Raw genomic sequence first — 17,361 nt, 5'->3', positions numbered from 1 at the left:
CCCAGTGCAACTTTGTGTGTAGACTCTTTACATTTAAAGTTTAAGCCTGGTTTATGTAGATTTAGCTTGCACTTGTAAATATGTAAGTCTATGCAGACCAGTCCTCATTAAATCCAATAGAATTATTCCCATGCCTAAAGTTACACACATATGTCAACTCTCCTGGGATCAGGACACTTAGATCAGGTTTTCACATTGGGAACCCATTTTGAGAGACACTGAGTTGAATTTTAGAAGTGCAAAGCACCCACATCAGAAGATACTGACAGCTCCAAGTGATCAGAAAATCAGGACCAAGGTCTCAAGCTGGATGTCCAGAATCAGAAGGCACTTTTGAAAATTGTGACCCTTTGCTTTTTCCTCAGGGTCTGCAGATGTTTTCATTTATGCTTTGGGTCATTGTTCTGGGTATTAATGAAACTTCACACTAAATCATCTTCTGTGCTAAAATTACTTCGATTCTATTATTTTCCCATTGTGTATGCACTGTCCATTACAGCAATGATGAAACAAAACTTGCTTCAACACCTTAAAAAGTGTTTTAACCAGGGGTGGGAAATAAAATGGCAGCGGTTCACCAGAGTTAACCCCTGGTGGGCCACTGCTTCAATATTTACCTGCACTTCTGCAGGCCTGGGCGATTGCAGCTACCATTGGCTGGGAACGGTGACCTGTGGCCAATGGGAGGAATGATCCCCATACCTGCGGAAGCACAGGTAAATATAGTGATGTGGTGGCCCGCCAGGGACTAACTCTGGCAGACCGAATCCGGGCTGCTGTCCAGTATTAGCTTACCCCAGTCTTAACACTACCACCTGAGTGCCATGCGATAAAACTTTTTTGTTATGCTTCTCATTCTCTCCTTTATAGATAAATCTTTTAGTCTTGGGAGAAATATATTAATTTTGGTTTAATCTGATTATAACTCTATTCCAAAACAAATTGCTTCTCCAAACTGCTTTCAGCATATTTTATTTGCATTTGCTTATACTACAGAATTGTTGGTTTATTACAGGTTATTCTTTAGTTCAAACCCCCATTCCAGATGTTCCTTACATTCTTGTACACGTTCCTTGAGTTCTATACAGCTGGTTCCTGAGCTATGAACACATCGACTTACGACCGTTCGTATTTACGACCAGCATCCTATACAGCTAGAACAAACAAAATCCGCACTTTCGAACAGCGCAGCCATACGTAAGTGAATGTAATCCGACTTACGAACAGATCCAGTTACAACCTACTGGTTGGTACGTAACTCATTCGTAAGTCTGGGACTGGCTGTACTAGTTTCAATACTGTTCACTCTACAACTTTGTCAGTTTTCACTTTATAGTACTCTAACACTGCATGGTGTAGTATCATATTTCCATAGTTCACATATATATACAACCCTGTTTGCTTGTTTTTTCTGAAGGGCACACCTTTGTGAACACAGGATATTCTGCTTCTGAAGTCAAAGCTTAGCTTGCTCTTCTTGCATTCACTGCCGTCCTTTGATATAAAACACAGCCTCGACAATTCAACTTGAATCCCAGCTTAAGGCAAGTCATTTTTTTGACAGACAAGTACAGTTGACTAGGATTTTCATTATCATTATCATTATGGTGAAGGCAGGCAAGTGGATTTTGTGCCTGGTAAGTAAAGACCAAGGCCAATTTTGCAGGGCAGATACCACGTGCCCTGAATTATACATTAAGACATTAATTTCTCTTATTGAACAACTGACAAATGCTGTAGCAAAAAGTCTATTGAGGGTTCAATCTCACCACCAGGTACTGGCCTGCTCTGGGGCTGATGGAGAGCCACACTGACCCAGTAGGATTTCCACGAGGCAGCGTAGCTTCCTTACTACTGCAGCCCTTAAAACACATACTTCTCTCCATGATGAGGCAGTCCTGCAGGCTGCTGCAGAAGGCTTGCATGGAATTATGTCTGTGTCCTCTCCCTACCCATTCAGTGGGGAGTCAACATATTTCCCTCCTCCCCATACACCTAGACAGAACCCTAACCACATTCCAGCTGTTAACTGTAATGTACTTTATTTTTCCCTTTTCAGTATATCTCTGTACCTTTTTGCACTGAATCATAAAAGTCAGGTGTCACAACATTTGTGTGCATTTTCAACTAAAATGTTAATTACATGATGTCGATCCTTTAGCACCTGACACTTAGCATGAGTAACTGGCATGGGGGAAGGAATAGAATACTCAGAAATAATAGAAATTCTCAGCCCACTCTGCAAAAGTTTGGGAACTCCTGCTTAAAGTCTGAGACACTCTAATACAAATCATCTTGTGAGAACTGGACAAATTAAAATCAGGTCCTTTGTCTCTTTTGCTCAGGAATTATCTTCTGTAAGTGTAAAGTAATTAATTTAAGGCTATTACTTTCTATTTTAAGTGAAGAGATGTATTCTCTCAAACACAATTTCCTCACACTCTACTAATCACGGAGAGGAAAGCTAGAAGCTACAAATCTTTAGGTTCTCCACTGATGCATTAACTAAACAAAAAAGACAACTTTACTGGTTTCAGAAGGCTTTATTAGAACAGGAATCTTTGAAGAAAAAGATAAAAGATTCTAGTATGTTTAGATTTTATAATGTAAACAACTAATTTAATGCATCGCTAATGATATACAATAGACACCATCTTGTAACACAAATGCAAGAAAGAGACTGATGTAATCCGTGAGAGATTTCAAAGCAATTAATTTGGGACTAGGAAAAGAACCTCTATTGTGTAAACTCTCCCTGCTTTTTTTAAAGTAACAATTAGAAATTCTAGCCGTTTGCATTTGTTAAATAAAGTTAACAAGCCATCATTAGATGTGGCTTCAAAACCTTACATTTGGATGTTGTATAGACTTAACTTTCTAGTGAAAATTATTGATTGGAAGCTTTTTAAAGTGTTAGTGATTCTACAAATCACAGGACTTGGGTTCTTTATGGTAATAAAACTATAATTTTTGTAAAGGTTCTCAAAATATTTCAATTTAGCCCAATTGTGCAATCCTCCCTGGCATGTCAGCACACTCTTTAGATTCTCACTCTTTTTGTCCTGCAATGGCAAATGGGGCCCAAAGAGAATGTTTTAGATAAGGTGCCACTTTCCTACACAGTTCTGCCAATGGTCCTAGACCCTGAATTGCAATAGCTCTTAATATTACGGCAACTGGTTCACAGACAATTGCTTCTATTTCTGCCATATGGTGTTTTCCATGCAGTGGAGACATGATGTGGACAATACCCACTAGGCATTAGAATGAGTCCACCAAACATTCCTTGCTTTTCCTAGGACATGTCTATATTAGAAAATTATTTCGAAATAACTAAATTTGACATAACTCCCAATTGAACAAAATCAAAATAGCGTGTTCCCACTGCGGGGAAGCATTGAAATTACATAGAATTATTTCAAAATAGCACATCCACAATGATTGGAGCCGGCCTCGGATTTAGAGCCCCCAGAAGCACTCTGGGAAGAGCACTAGGATGGCGGAGACTTCCTGAGCCTGCTTGATCAAGCAAGCTGCAGCGCATGCTTTCAGGTGCTCCCCTTTGTGGCCACGTCTCACACGCCCCTCCTCCACTGTCTCCCCCCTCGCAGGACACAAAAGGGATGCATTGTGCTCTGGTTGCCCTTGCAGATGCCACACCACTCACAGCATGGAGACAGAGCTGCTGCAAAGCAGTGCTAGTCTCACGGGACTCACACTGCACCTCATGTCGCAGTTCAGCCACAATGCCCGCGTGCTGCTCCAGCAGGACGAGGACAAGGACTTGCAGGACAAATGCCAGCATGAACCACAGGCCCTGATCACCTGGGTCCTGGTGCTCCTGCTGCTGCACATGCCCCTCAATACCCTGGACACTGTGGAAGGCTGATGCTGGCAGCAAGAGACAAGCTCAGACTGGTGGGACCACATCATCCTGCAGGTGTGAGATGACCAGCAGTGGCTACAGAACTTCTGCATGTAGAAGGCCACCTTGCTCAAGCTCTGCGAGTGGCTCGCCCCTGCCCTCAGGCAACAGGACACTTGATTGCAACTTGCCATCCCCATGTAAAAGCACGTGGCCATTGACTCTGGAACTTGACACGCTGGACAGCTACCGCTCCATTGGGAACCAGTTTGGGGTGGGAAATGTGTGGGGTCTGTGCTCCTGCAGGTAGCCAAGGCCATCAACCAAGTGGTGCAACAGAGGGTTATCACTCTGGACAATGTGGACAGCATTGTCAACTAGTCTGCCAACACAGGTTTCCCCAACTGCAGGGATGGGGGGGAAGACAGCACACACATCTTCATCCTGGCCCCTGACCACCGTGCCAAGGACTACATAAAAAGAAAGGGGTGCTTCTCCATAGTCCTGCAGGCCCTTGGGTATCATAAGGGACGCTTCACTGACATCAACGTTGGCTGGTTGAGAAAGGCACACGACACCTGCATCTTCCTAAACTCCTACCTGTTCAGAAAGATGCATGCTGGCACTTTTTCCCGACTGCACCATCACAGTTGGGGAGGTGGACTTGTCAATAGTGATCCTGGGTGAGGCAGCCTACCCTAGCTCCCCCAGCTCATGAAGCCCTACACGGGCAGCCTGGACGCCACCAAAGAGCGGTACAATACCAGGCTGAGCAGGTGCCGCATAGTTGTTGAATGTGTGTTCAGCTGTTTAAAGGGGAGGTTCAGGAATCTCCTCAGCCATCTGTACCTCAGCGAGCATAACATCCCCTTTGTGGTGGCAACCTCTTGTGTACTCCACAATCTATGTGAGAACAAGGGGGAGACACTTCTGCTGGGGGGCAGGGGCAGAGGCTGAACAGCTGGCCGGGGAATTCAAGCAGCTGGAAACCATCACCATCAGGAGAGCACATCAAGGGGCTGTGCTCATCAGGGAGGCCTTGAGGCAGAGTTTTGCACAAGGCCAGTTATGAGACTCTCCCCCATGTCTCTCCACAAGAGGCCCTACATTCCCTCAGTGTGTCTTTCCTTCCCCACTCTTCCCTTCCCCCTTCCCTGCAGAGCAAATAATAAAGCCTTTTTTTAAACAACAGGTCTGTTTCTTGAGGGGACATAGAACAGGAGAGGGACTGGGGAAAGAACCTGGAATGAGGGAGGAGGGGGCTCAGGGATGGGGCTGGGACTGCGTGGTCAGGAGGCTTTGGCTGCCCGAGAGGTCCAACTGCCCCTTCAAGCAAGGCCATCTGTTGCCTACAAAGCGGTCACTTTCCTGCAGGGGTACAGATCTCCCAGAGGAGCATTGCAACACCCACGTCCCAGGGACAAGCAGACATGGGAATGTGACAGCCAGGCCAGGAGCCTGAGGAGGGTAGAGGGGGAGATGGAGCAGCTCAGCATCCTTTGTGTCCTGCACATGCCGACTCCAGCACAGGGGCGTCCCGCAGAGAGAGAACATCTATCCCTGCCCACTGGAGGATGGGGCGGAGAGGCTGGGGGAGGTGCGTGTGAGTGGCAGATTCTGCTTGCCAGAGAGAGTGTTATTGGGTTTCCCTCCTCTTCCTCCCCCCAGCAGATTCCCATGCATGGGATCAGTCTTCTCCATATAGCTGCACTTGACCAGGAGCGGATGCTGCCTGAGTGCAGGCATGAGCCTGTGCTGTGTGCAGCATTGCTGTGTGGTTCCAAGAGTACAATAGGCTCTCCAGCAACCTTGTGTGAAAGCGTCCTGGGGCTGAATGCTCTGGACTGGTGTTCCATGTGCACCTATGTGTACAGGCTGTTGTGTGGCCCCCAGGCCGAGTGGGCCAAGCTATTGCTTGCCCCACGTATAGATAGGGAAAGTTAGAAAACTCGCCTGAAGTGTCTTCCCCAAGTTCATCTGAACCTAGGAGACATCCTAGGGGGCGAGGGGGAGGACAGGCTCCAGGATGAGGAGCAGGTCCTGGCTGGTGGGCATGGTCACCTGGTCAGCCTCCTCCTCCTACTCCTTCACCACCCTGCCCTCCTGGAGGTTGATACCAGGAGTGTCCAGGTCAGACTCCATGATGACGGGGGAGGGGAGGTGACTGCCCGCCCCCCCTCTCCAGGATGGCATCCAGCTGGTCAGAGTACCGGCAGGTATGCAATGCCACCCCAGAGCGTCCACTCTGCTCCATGGCCTTGTGGTAGCCCTGCCAGAGCTCTTTGATCTTCATGCAGACCTGGCTGAGGGTCCGGGTGTGGCCTTTGTCGGCGATCCGTCCATAGACCTCTGTATTCCTCTTTCTGGTGTGGCAATCCTAGAGTTTGGTCTCCTCCCTCCAGACCTTGATGAAGTCCAGGATCTCTGCACCAGTCCAGGCCAGAGTTCAACTGTGTCCTTAGCCAGTGGCAGCCAAGGGAGCAGCAGGAATGCTGGCAGACACGAGAGGCTTTGAGGGAGCACTGGAGTCCATTATGTCTCCCTTACTGGCTCCACTTCTGCTATGTTGAAATAGCCCCTCACCGGGGCCATTCTAAGTTACTTCTCCCCAGTGCTTCCTGAGGCTTTAAATCAAGATAACACATCTACATTAAGGAAACCTGCCTCGGACTAATTTTGAGGCTTCCCTGCAGTGTAGTTGTGCTATTTCAAAATAAGCTATTTCAGAATAATTATTCCAGAATAGCTTATTTTGAAATAAGCGTGCAGTGTAAACATACCCTTAGTCTTTAAGGTGCCACAGGACTCCATTCAGCTGCAGACTAACATGGCTACCCCTCTGAGACTATGTACCAGTGGTGATCTGAGCTGTCCAGGAAAGGATTACATAACAGGGAAAGTACTGATACATTTACAAGGATCCTGGGTAGCCAAGAGTAATCTTCTAAAGATTTTGGTACTGGAGTTTCCAAGAAAAAAGAGGGTGGTGACTTCCTCTTCTTTTCTTGAGTAAAGTGAAGGAACCTTAAGTCAGGAATCAGTGATTAAAGAAAACATAACATAACATAACATAACTAGTGAGGTGATACAATTGGCATTTGATTGGAAGATGGAGCCAGAATTTAGGTTATAAGAAGCCCAAGGTAGGGATGTAAACAACCTCTCTTTCTCTGACAATCTTACAGCCTTTTTTATCCTTATCTTACATCCTGAGCAGACGAGTGCTAGGAGTAAAAGCAAAGCGAGTTTGAACAAACTATTCTGAACCATTTATAATGGAAGTTACTCAAAACTTGGTTGTTCCTGTGTGAGTATTAATACAGCCTGACATCTGTGTTATAGCACTTGTGTGAAAAAATTTACAATGAAATCCTGGCTGCTTTGAAGTCTAAAGCTTCCTTTGACTTCAATGGGGCCAGGATTTCATTCTCAGTTTATATCTGGTCTGCGTGGATTCAGCTGGCATATGGTACAATGATTATATAGTTAATAAACTGTGTCACCTTGTTTGTACTAGGTAAGCTTGTAATGTTGGTCAAGTGACTTCACTAAGTTACAAGAGAGAAAACTAGATGACAAAGACTGCCTTGGCAGACACATGGTTCTTCAGTACGTGGCATGTACGCAAACTGTTACTTTAACATGCAAAATGCTTATGTAAAATGCTACGTATACTTTAGGTGGTGGGTGTGATGTGTTTAAATGCCAATTATATAATCAGTTTGCCTGTTGAGCAACTTCCCTGAATGACAAGTGATTAAACGGGCTGTCAATGAACAGATACTGGATTACTTTGGTTAACATTTGGAATGTGCCACAAATAGCTCTGGCAGATACTGAATTCAGCTTGGGTGGACAGAAAACTAAATACTTAAGTGTGGGTGGCAACAACTTTTCAGGGTCACCACAATCTGCCTAAGATGGATGAACCTATAAACTAAAACACTAAACAATTAACTAGTTTTTATTTGTTACAATTTATTTTAATTTACAATGCTTGAAAAACATTACCGGATGTCTATCCACTAGTTAGTGGATTTTGTCTTCCAGATGTAGCTATTAAGATGAGGTTACCACCATCAGAAAGGTAGAAAGGAAATGCCTCAGTCAGAAGCTAAGTCCCTAACTCAGTGGTCCCCAACCTGTTCAGGTTGTCGGGCGCCAGGGGGCGTGGCCGTTCGCCCGCCGGGTGCCAGGGGGCGGAGACACTTGCCCGCCCGGGGGCGGGCCCCTCCCCATAGCCACGCACCCGGGGCCAAGGCCCCCCCCATAGCCACGCGCCCGGGGCCGGCGCCCCCCCCGTAAGCGCCACGCGCCCGGGACCAGCGCTCCCCCCGTAAGCGCCGCGCGCCCGGGGGCGGGGCCAAGGCCGGGGCCAGCGCCGGGGCCGGGGCCGGGGCCGGGGCCGGGGCCAGGGCACGCGCGGCGCCACCGGGGCACCCGGGGGCGGGGGTCAGGGTCAGCACCAGCACGCGCGGCGCACCCGGGGCTGAGACTGGCCATGCGCCCGGGGCTGGCACCTGCCGCACGCCCAGGGGCAGGGCCAGCCCAGATTGCTCCGTGGGCGCATGTAAAGAGGCCGGCGGGCGCCATGGCGCCCGCGGGCACCGGGTTGGGGACCACGGCCCTAACCAATCCCAGCTACTGAGAAAGGCAGGGTGGGGATTCTGCTTGGAGCTTCATCTTTTGTTCTCAAATTTTGCAAGTAGAGGTCTGATAAATATGAACTTCTAATTGCAGAGCTCCCTGTCTCTTAGCCTCCCTCCACAGCTTGTTGCTGCAGCAAGGGAGGAGGGTCTCCACCAAGCTATCTACCTCATCAAGCTTCATTTATGCTGTGAGTGAGGTGAGTTTCCTTTCCTAGTGGGCAGGAGGAAAACAGGCCTTTGTTTCCCAGACCCTCTCTGGGTATGTCTACACTACAGCGCTAATTCGAGCTAACTTAGTTCGAATTACTTAATTCGAACAAAGCTAATTCGAACTAGCGCATCTAGACTTAAAAACTAGTTCGAATTAGCGTTTTGCTAATTCGAACTAGCACGTCCACACTGATTGGATGCAGGGGCACATTTAAGGGCAGCTGAAACCGATTCTGGGAGGGCATCAGGTCAGTAGTTGCTTTGTGTGGCTGCTGTCTGAGGCTATCTGAGGCTCGTGCTTAAAGGGACCCCCCTGGACAGCCAGTTCTCAGCTTTTCCGCTTGCTTGTCTACCTCGCCGAGGGACAGCAAAGCGTTTTTCTCTGTGCCCGTCTGTATCGGTGCTTCCCTTCAGGGACGCCGCCGCAGGTGGCAACAAGGAGCCAGAGCTCGCCCTGCACTTTCTGGTGCAGTTTATGGAGTTACTGCTGCAAGCCTGCCAGCAATGGCTGGAGGCTGCCTGGTTCCACCTGGTGCACGTCAGCCCCCTGCCTCTCCGCTTGGCCACCCTGGGGGCCATGGTGCAGCTGCGGCGGCGCCCGGGCGCCGGCGTGCCCCGCCGCGTCTGGACACCAGCAGCGACTGGTGGGACCGCATCATCCTGGAGTGCTGGGGAGACCAACAGTGGACCCAGAACTTCAGGATGAAGAGGGACAGCTTCCTGGAGCTCTGCGAGTGTCTCGCCCCTGCTCAGCGCAGAAGGTACACTTGCATGAGGCCTGCCATCCCCCTCCAGAAGCGTGTGGCCATCGCCCTCTGGAAGCTCTCCACGTCGGACAGCTACCAATCCGTCGGGAACCAGTTCAGCATGGGGAGATCCACCATCAGAGCGGTGCTCATGCAGGTACGGCACTCGCCGGCCACTGGGCCGGGGGCGACGGGGGCTGCAAGGAGGGGATGGGCCACCCCAGGGAAAATGGGGTGACAGGGTGGGGAGGAGGCAAAAGTGCCCCGCACTGGAGGAGCCGGTCTCTCCCGGCCGTACTACACGCCGCCCGGGGGGTTTGCTCCCAGGAGTGGGGCGCGGGGCACTGCCAGGGCACCAGCATTCCCAGTCACCCGGGCGCCCCACTGATTCATGCTTTGCTGTGTCTCTCCTCAGGTGGTCAAGGCCATCAACTGGGTGCTGCTCCGCAAGGTGGTCCACCTCGCCGACCCGGACGCCGTCATCCGGGGGTTCGGCACCCTCGGCTTCCCCAACTGCGGGGGGGCCATCGACGGGACGCACATCCCCATCCGTGCCCCGGAACACCAGGCCTCCCAGTACGTGAACCGCAAGGGGTTCTTCTCCGTCCTCCTGCAGGCCGTGTGTGACCACCGGGGACAGTTCACGGACATTAATGTGGGCTGGTCCGGCAAGGCACACGACACCAGGGTGTACCGGAACTCCTCTGTGTGTCAGAGGCTGCACGCCGGGACCTTCTTCCCTGACCGCCACATCAGGGTCGGGGACGTGGACATGTCCGTCTGCCTGGTGGGGGATGCCGCCTACCCCTTACAGCCCTGGCTCATGAAGCCCTACACGGGGCACCTCAACCCCTCCCGCCAGGCCTTCAATGCAAGGCTGACCAGGGCCCGCATCGTGATTGAGGCGACTGAAAGCCCGATTTAGGTGCCTCCTCACCCGCCTCAACCTCACCGAGCACAACATCCCTCCCGTGGTGGCAGCATGTTGTGTGCTGCACAATTTGCGTGAGAGGAAGGGGGAGGCTTTCCTGCCAGCCTGGATGGCTGATGCTGACCGCATGGCTGGCCAGTACGCTCAGCCCCGCACCGCCGCCGTCTGGGAAACCCAGCGGGGGGCTGTCCGGATCCGGGAAGCCCTGCGGGAGAGTTTCCATGTGGAGGAGGAGGACTGAACTCTCCCTGCATGCCCCACTGGGGCCTTCTTCCACCCTCTCCCCCTTCCCCTTTCCCCTCCCTAACCTCCCTTCCTAATGTCAAATAAAGACACCTGTTTTGGCAAAAAAAAACCCTCTCTTTATTTTACATAACTGGGGTGGGGGGAGGGAAGAGTGAGGGTGGGAGAGGGGAGGGGGAAACCTGGGAAGAGGGAGCTGGAAGGGGGTGGAAGGGAAGGAAGGGAAGGGGAAGCTCAGGCTTGGGGGTCCGGCTGGCTCTCCTGTCTCGCAACACTGTGGGTGCGGAGGTATCGGGGGGAATGAGTGTGGAGGGTGGGGCAGGAGGGATGGGGGGTGCGGAGGAAGCGGGAGAGGGAGCAGGGGCAGCAGAGGGAGCAGGGGCAGCAGGAGTGGGAGGAGGAGCGAGAGCTGGGGCAGCCGCAGGAGCCGGAGCAGGAGGAGGCAGGAACCGGTCCACCAGGGTCTGGAGGTGGCCTCTGAGGGCACGGCCCTGCTCCTCCAGCACATGCACACTCCGCTGGCGCAGCCGAAGGTCCTCCCGGACCCAGTGCTCCTGGTTGCAGAGCAGCTGCTCCATGAACCGGAGGTGCCACTGCTGGTAGTCCTCCTGGTTCCTGGCACACCTGCTGGCCTGGGCGCGGGTGGCTGTTGCAGGCGGGGTGGTGCGCACTGCAGTCCCAGGTGCTGCGGCTGTGGTGAAACAAGAGCAGCGGTCAGTTCTCCCTGGGGACAAGGTGGATGAAACCCAGCCCCCCTCTGCAAGGCCAAGGCCCCTGCATGACACCCAGCTGCTGCTCCATGGTGGGCAAGGCCCAGGCGCACGGTCCCTGGGCTCCCTCTCCCCCCACCCCCCCGTACACATAAGGGAAGCATGATGGTACTCACAGGTGGAGGCCTCCCCGGCCACGGACGATACAGGAGATGTGGTCTGTGGGGTTCCTCGGAGGTCCTGGGAAGGCTCCCGGCAGGCTCCTGGCTCTTGGCATCCTCCGGCTCCTCTTCCTCGGTGTCCAGGACGGGTCCCTCTGCCCCGGGGTCGATGACCACCCGGAGGACAGGGACGGCGTGAGCCCACAGGATGCGGTCCAGGGCCTGAAAGTGGGGCAGGCCTCCGGGTTGGCTCCTGGCAGGCAGGCCCGGGAGTAGGACTGCCGCAGGTCCTTTATTTTACAGCGGACCTGCTCCCGGGTCCGCTGGTGGCCTCTGGCGGCCAGGCTGTCAGCCATGGGGCCGTAGACAGCCGCGTTCCTGCGGCTAGTGCGGAGATCGTGGACATTGGAGGCTTCCCCCCAAACCTCGATGAGGTCCACGATCTCCGCACTTGATCAAGTGGGCGCCCACCTCTTGAGGCCCGGGAAGGCTCCTGGGAGCCGCCAGGCTGGTCCCGGGAAGAGGCGGAGGGCTGGGTGGCATCGGGTGGCTAGCTCATCTTGTGCCAGGTGCAGGGTCTGCTGGCTGTGTGCTGGCAGGCTTGCAACTGGCACAAACTGTGTAACCAGCCCGTGGCCCTTTAAGGGCTCCGGGGCCGGGAGGGGGGCAGAAGAGTTTCCCTGGTGTTGGCCAGAGTGGCCACCAGGGTAAGCTGGGAAGGGTTAGCCTTCCACTAGTTCGAACTAAGTGGCTTTCGAACTAGCTAATTCGAACTAGGCGTTAGTCCTCGTAGAATGAGGTTTACCTAGTTCGAATTAAGCGCTCCGCTAGTTCGAATTAAGTTCGAGCTAGCGGAGCGCTAGTGTAGCGCCTATCAAAGTTAATTTGAACTAATGTGTTAGTTCGAATTAACTTTGTAGTGTAGACATACCCTCAGTGATTTCCATTCCTTCTGAACTTCTCCAGAGCTGTCCCTGCAGCATTTCCCTCACATTCCAATCTGCAGCATGAAAGTAATGGAGCTCTTGAGTTTCACTGCTGTCCAGATGGATTTAAACAGTAACAGTGCAACTTATAAGTCTTGAAACTGATTAGTGTTGTGATTAAAAACAATGGACAACAGACCACTTGCTGGTAGAGGGCTGGCTAATTACAAATTGCTGGCTCCTCCCCTTTGCTTCCACATGTTATGCTGCAGTGAAAGACAGCTAAACATATGTTCAGTCATCTAATATTACTATGTTATATAAGCAATTATGTAATTGCCACACAGAAATTATTTGGCATTATTTCAAGGGGTAAGGATGAAGTTGATGGGGGCAGTGTACCTTATTCTCATAATTGCCCTGCATCTTGTCATTCATTGGTAGGAATCTAAAACACTGCCAGGTCAGAATGGTGGCATTTCACACTTAGTCTGCACTAGTGTGAATAACTGTACAAATGGAGAGCAATGAGGCATCTGGCTCTGTAGCTGTGTTAAGATGGAGATCATGCTATGAAGGTGTTTGGGGACTCTCTGTTTGGCACACTCAAAGACAACACTACTTTGGCACACATTCAGCTCTCACATAGAAGGTAATTAGTAACTGATTTTTTATTAAATGGAAACATTAAATTCTGCACAAATAGATGTGTTTGATCTCATGCTCACCAAGGGAAAGCTTTAGTTTCTGACAGGGAAGAACAAACGCTCTGTCATATATATCCATCATGATAACTAAGACAGAAATTGAGTTAATATAAAACAGAATACAAAAAGTAAGGAGAGAATTAATGTAGTAGCTTCTATCCACAAACACAAGAGGCATGGCAGACAAGCATAAATAGCAGACTGCTCTAGTGGGCATAAGTAAAGTCTAGTAGGATGACTCTCACAACTAGAATGTGAGTATAAATGGGTATAGCTTATAGAAAACGGGGGGGGGGAGTAGGTTTGGTGCTAAGATGCCAAAAGTATTTCACAACTCAACCACAGGATAATCTGTTAAGCATATTGGGGCGTCAGCTTTGCATATGCCTGGCACAGCCCTTCGACCCAGGGTCAGAAAATGATCTGGGAAATGGCTCTCTGTACCAACCAATTTAAGACCTGGTCAAACACGCAGAAAGGTTTTTAGAAGAGCCAGGCAGCAATCTTGATTATGAGAGGTTGTTGAGCCTGGAGAGGAAGGCTGGAGACTGGTCTTGAGCTCAATCTGGCCCTTCTGATAAATAAACCGGATCCCATGAACTACATACATTTTTGAGGGCTGAATTGGAGAAATTGAGGCAGCGGACACCTAACTAATTAGAGGACACAGGCACCGTTATACATTCTAAAGAGCTATATTTTGATAACAATGAGTGTGCTGAGAAAGTTCTTTGGATAAGGATTAAGGAGGAGAGAAAGGAATGCTTTTTTTTTTTTTTTGGCAACAAATTTAAAAAAGAATCCTTTTCTTCTTTTCCATTTTGGCTATGTCCAAGTTCCAACAAATCTAAAAGGGCAGATTATGAAGTAAATCTGAATTAAAAAATCCTGACAACTTTTTTTTGTCACAGAACAAAAATCACTTTGAATAGAAATTAATGTAGAGCTCTGGCCATCTAAGAATTTGTTCTGTCAGGATGAAAACTGATGGGAAAATAACTGAGAGGAGAAAGATGTATTTACATCCCCAGAAGCTTCCTTCTAATGCCATTCATTATCTCTGGCAGTACTAACAACAGCCAAAATATTGCTTTCATAGTTTGCAAATCATGAAAGCCAAAGCCTTCGGCCTATGTAAGTACCATTTCCCAGCATGCTCTGCAAATACAGACCTTGCACTATGTAAAGTCACAATCTATTCCTTCCTAGAGACTGACTTTATTAACAGAAATAAACAATGAGATAAGAGACATCAGCTCAAACTTTGTCCCCACACGTTGATGGTCCTAGGAACTGAACAGCCCACATCTTAGATCTTCTCTTCCCAGACAGCCACTCCTGTGTCTGTTATATTCAGATGGAATAAAGAGTCACCCACCTCAGAAAGAGTATGTCTACACTGTATTCCTCTTTTGAGAGAGGAATGCAAATGCAGCTGAGTGAAATTGCAAATGAAGCACAGTTTTGAATTTCCCGTGCTTCATTTGCATAATCGCATCCGGGCGCTCTTTCAAAATACCCTATTTCAAAAAAAGAAACGCTGTCTAAACGCGGTTATTTTGAAAGAATACCATTCTTTCAAAATTATCCTTACTCCTTATAAAATGAGGTTTAAGGGCAATGTCGAAAGAAGGGTTTTCTTTCGAAATAACCACATCTAGAAAGCGTTTCTTTTTTCAAAATAGGATATTTTTAATAGCGCTCAGATGCGATTATGCAAATGAAGCACGGGAAATTCAAATCTGTGCTTCATTTGCAATTTCGCTCAACTGCATTTGCATTCCTCTCTTGAAAGAGGAATGCAGTGTAGACATACCCAAAGTCTCCATAACCCACTGAACCCATTTCTAGAAGGATTCACACTTTGTAGTAGGGTGGAAAAATGGTGCTACAAGCATCTATATAGCTGGGACATGAACTTTCCAACAGCTGTTTCTGAGGCCAATGTTCACTGTCTCTTGCATCCCAGGATAGCCTCTTTATTCTGCCACTCTGACAGAAATGCCATTCCATTAGCACCATTTCTACTACTCAACAGGATTATTATTTTTAAACCTACTAATGAAACTGACAATAATGGTGGCTTTTATAAGCTTTAAAGTTCTGCACAAAAACAGGACTCTCAGAAATTCTCTACCATGAAGTAAGATAACAAGATAGTAATAATATTATAGTGTCATATTTTCTTCAAAGTATAGTAACTAGTAGGTCAGCTCTAATGCAACACAAACATTAATATCAGGATAAAAGCGAGTTGCAGAGCCCAAGGCACAGGCTAGCTGCAGAACAATCATTCCTTTCGCACTAGAAAAATATGGTAATAAACAGACTATTGTATAGTACTGACAACTCTAAGAATCGTAAGTTAAATCCCCCCAGATCGTGGCACTGGTTTAAAATAGCAAGATTTTAAGGAAACAGTAGGTTGCAATGTTCTTTGATCTTCCACCTCAGCTGGTAGGAGAAAGCTGATCATCCCCAATATACATACAATTATTTTATGTTCAAAATCCAGACTTATATGCACAGTATTTCCAACAGAAGTGTTCAAAACAATGGGTAATGCCTTAAAATGGTCCTGAAGCCCATAAGATTTCACTAAAATAATTGTTAGTTCTGTGTTTTCTGGTTTCTGAGCCTTCCTGTTGCGTTCAGTTAATGTTTTCCCACTTTTCTCCTCAACCACAAAACTTTTTTTAAAATAAAAGCTGAGATTTCATCAATCAGTTTATTCTTATAGACAAGTGTCCGTCTGCTATGTACATTGGACAAACGTCTCAGACACTTCGCCAAAGGATCAATGCCCACAAAACAGATGTTAGACAGGATCATAAAGAAAAAACAGTTTCTTGCCATTTCAACCAGAAAGGACATTGTCTCAATGTCTTAATTACCTGCATCCTGTTTCAAAAGCCTTTTAAAACTGCACTTGAAAGGGAATCCTCTGAACTGTTATTCATGCTAAAATTCGACACTTTGTGTGGGGGTCTTAACAAAGACTCTAGTTATCTTACCCATTACAAAGATAGCTTCCCCAATTATCACCTCTAATATCATTAGCTCACAGACATTTACCTCCCTCCCTCCCCCCCCCCCCGCATCTCCCTTCTGTTCTGAAATTTGATTTGTCCTTTTCATATGTGTTCTTTTTTTTAATTGTATCCTTTGGTATACAGGCAGTCCCCGGGTTACATGGATCCGACTTACATTGGATCCCTACTTACAAACGGGGTGAGGCAACCCCGCACTAGCTGCTTCCCCCCAGCAGACCAGGGAGACACAAAGCTAGCATGCCCCCCCCCCCCCACCCCCGAGGAGACCAGGGAGCGGCTTTTCTCAGCAGACACCTCAGCTTGAGAATAAAGGACTGAGGGAAGTGAGGTGTGGGAGAATAAAACTGAGCTCTGGAGAAATGTTTGGCTAGAGTTTCCCCTACAATATGTACCAGTTCCGACTTACATACAAATTCAACTTAAGAACAAACCTACAGTCCCTATCTTGTACGTAACCCGGGGACTGCCTGTATATGGTTGTGACTATTTTCTTCTACTATTTGATCTGAGGAAGTGGGTCTGGCCCATGAGAGCTCATCATCTAATAAACCATCTTGTTAGTCTTTAAAGTGCTACATAGTCCTGTATTTTGCTTCAGCTACACCAGACTAACACGGCTACATTTCTATTACCAATAAATTGGGGTTGACTATTGCATAATACAGGCCTTGCTGAAGCAAATATCCCAGAAAAGCATCTAGTCTTGATCTGAAGATTTCAAGAGAGGAAGCATCCAACATTTTCTTTGACAGTTTATTCCAATACTTAATTACCCTAATTGTTAAAAAAATTTAGTTTATCTCTGCTAGATTAAAGGGTCTCTCTGCCCGTGGAGAGGTTTCTACACTGTAATCAAATTATCACTCAATCTTTTTTGATATGCTAAATAGACAGAACTCTAATTCTCTCCATGCAATGCTCTCAAATCATTCTGGCTCTTTTCTGCAACTCTTTTAATTTTTCAATTTTTCTTTCCCTCTCTATCCATCTTCCTTCTTATTCTCTTGCGTTCTCATGCTCCATTCAGACTTTCCTAGTCTTCTGTTCTGCACCTCCTTGACATATTTTCCTTCACAATCTTCTACCCCTCAACTTTTCCCTCTTACGTTACCATATTGCCCTGTACCTCCAGTTTTCCTTCTGCCTCTGGCATTTTCTGC

At 48.5% G+C, this 17,361-nt stretch overlaps 1 protein-coding gene across 8 annotated transcripts in view; it reads right to left on the bottom strand.

The window, feature by feature from the left end:
- STAU2 (staufen double-stranded RNA binding protein 2) overlaps window positions 1-17,361 on the bottom strand; it is a 236,649-nt gene that overhangs the window by 72,444 nt on the left and 146,844 nt on the right. The window lies entirely within an intron of this gene.

Source organism: Pelodiscus sinensis, chromosome 2, assembly GCF_052426305.1.
Source record: "Pelodiscus sinensis isolate ZL-2025 chromosome 2, ASM5242630v1, whole genome shotgun sequence".
In the NCBI taxonomy this organism is placed as follows: domain Eukaryota; kingdom Metazoa; phylum Chordata; order Testudines; family Trionychidae; genus Pelodiscus; species Pelodiscus sinensis.
The sequence above is the reverse complement of the archived record's forward strand: the minus strand, read 5'-3'. Positions and strand labels throughout refer to the sequence as shown.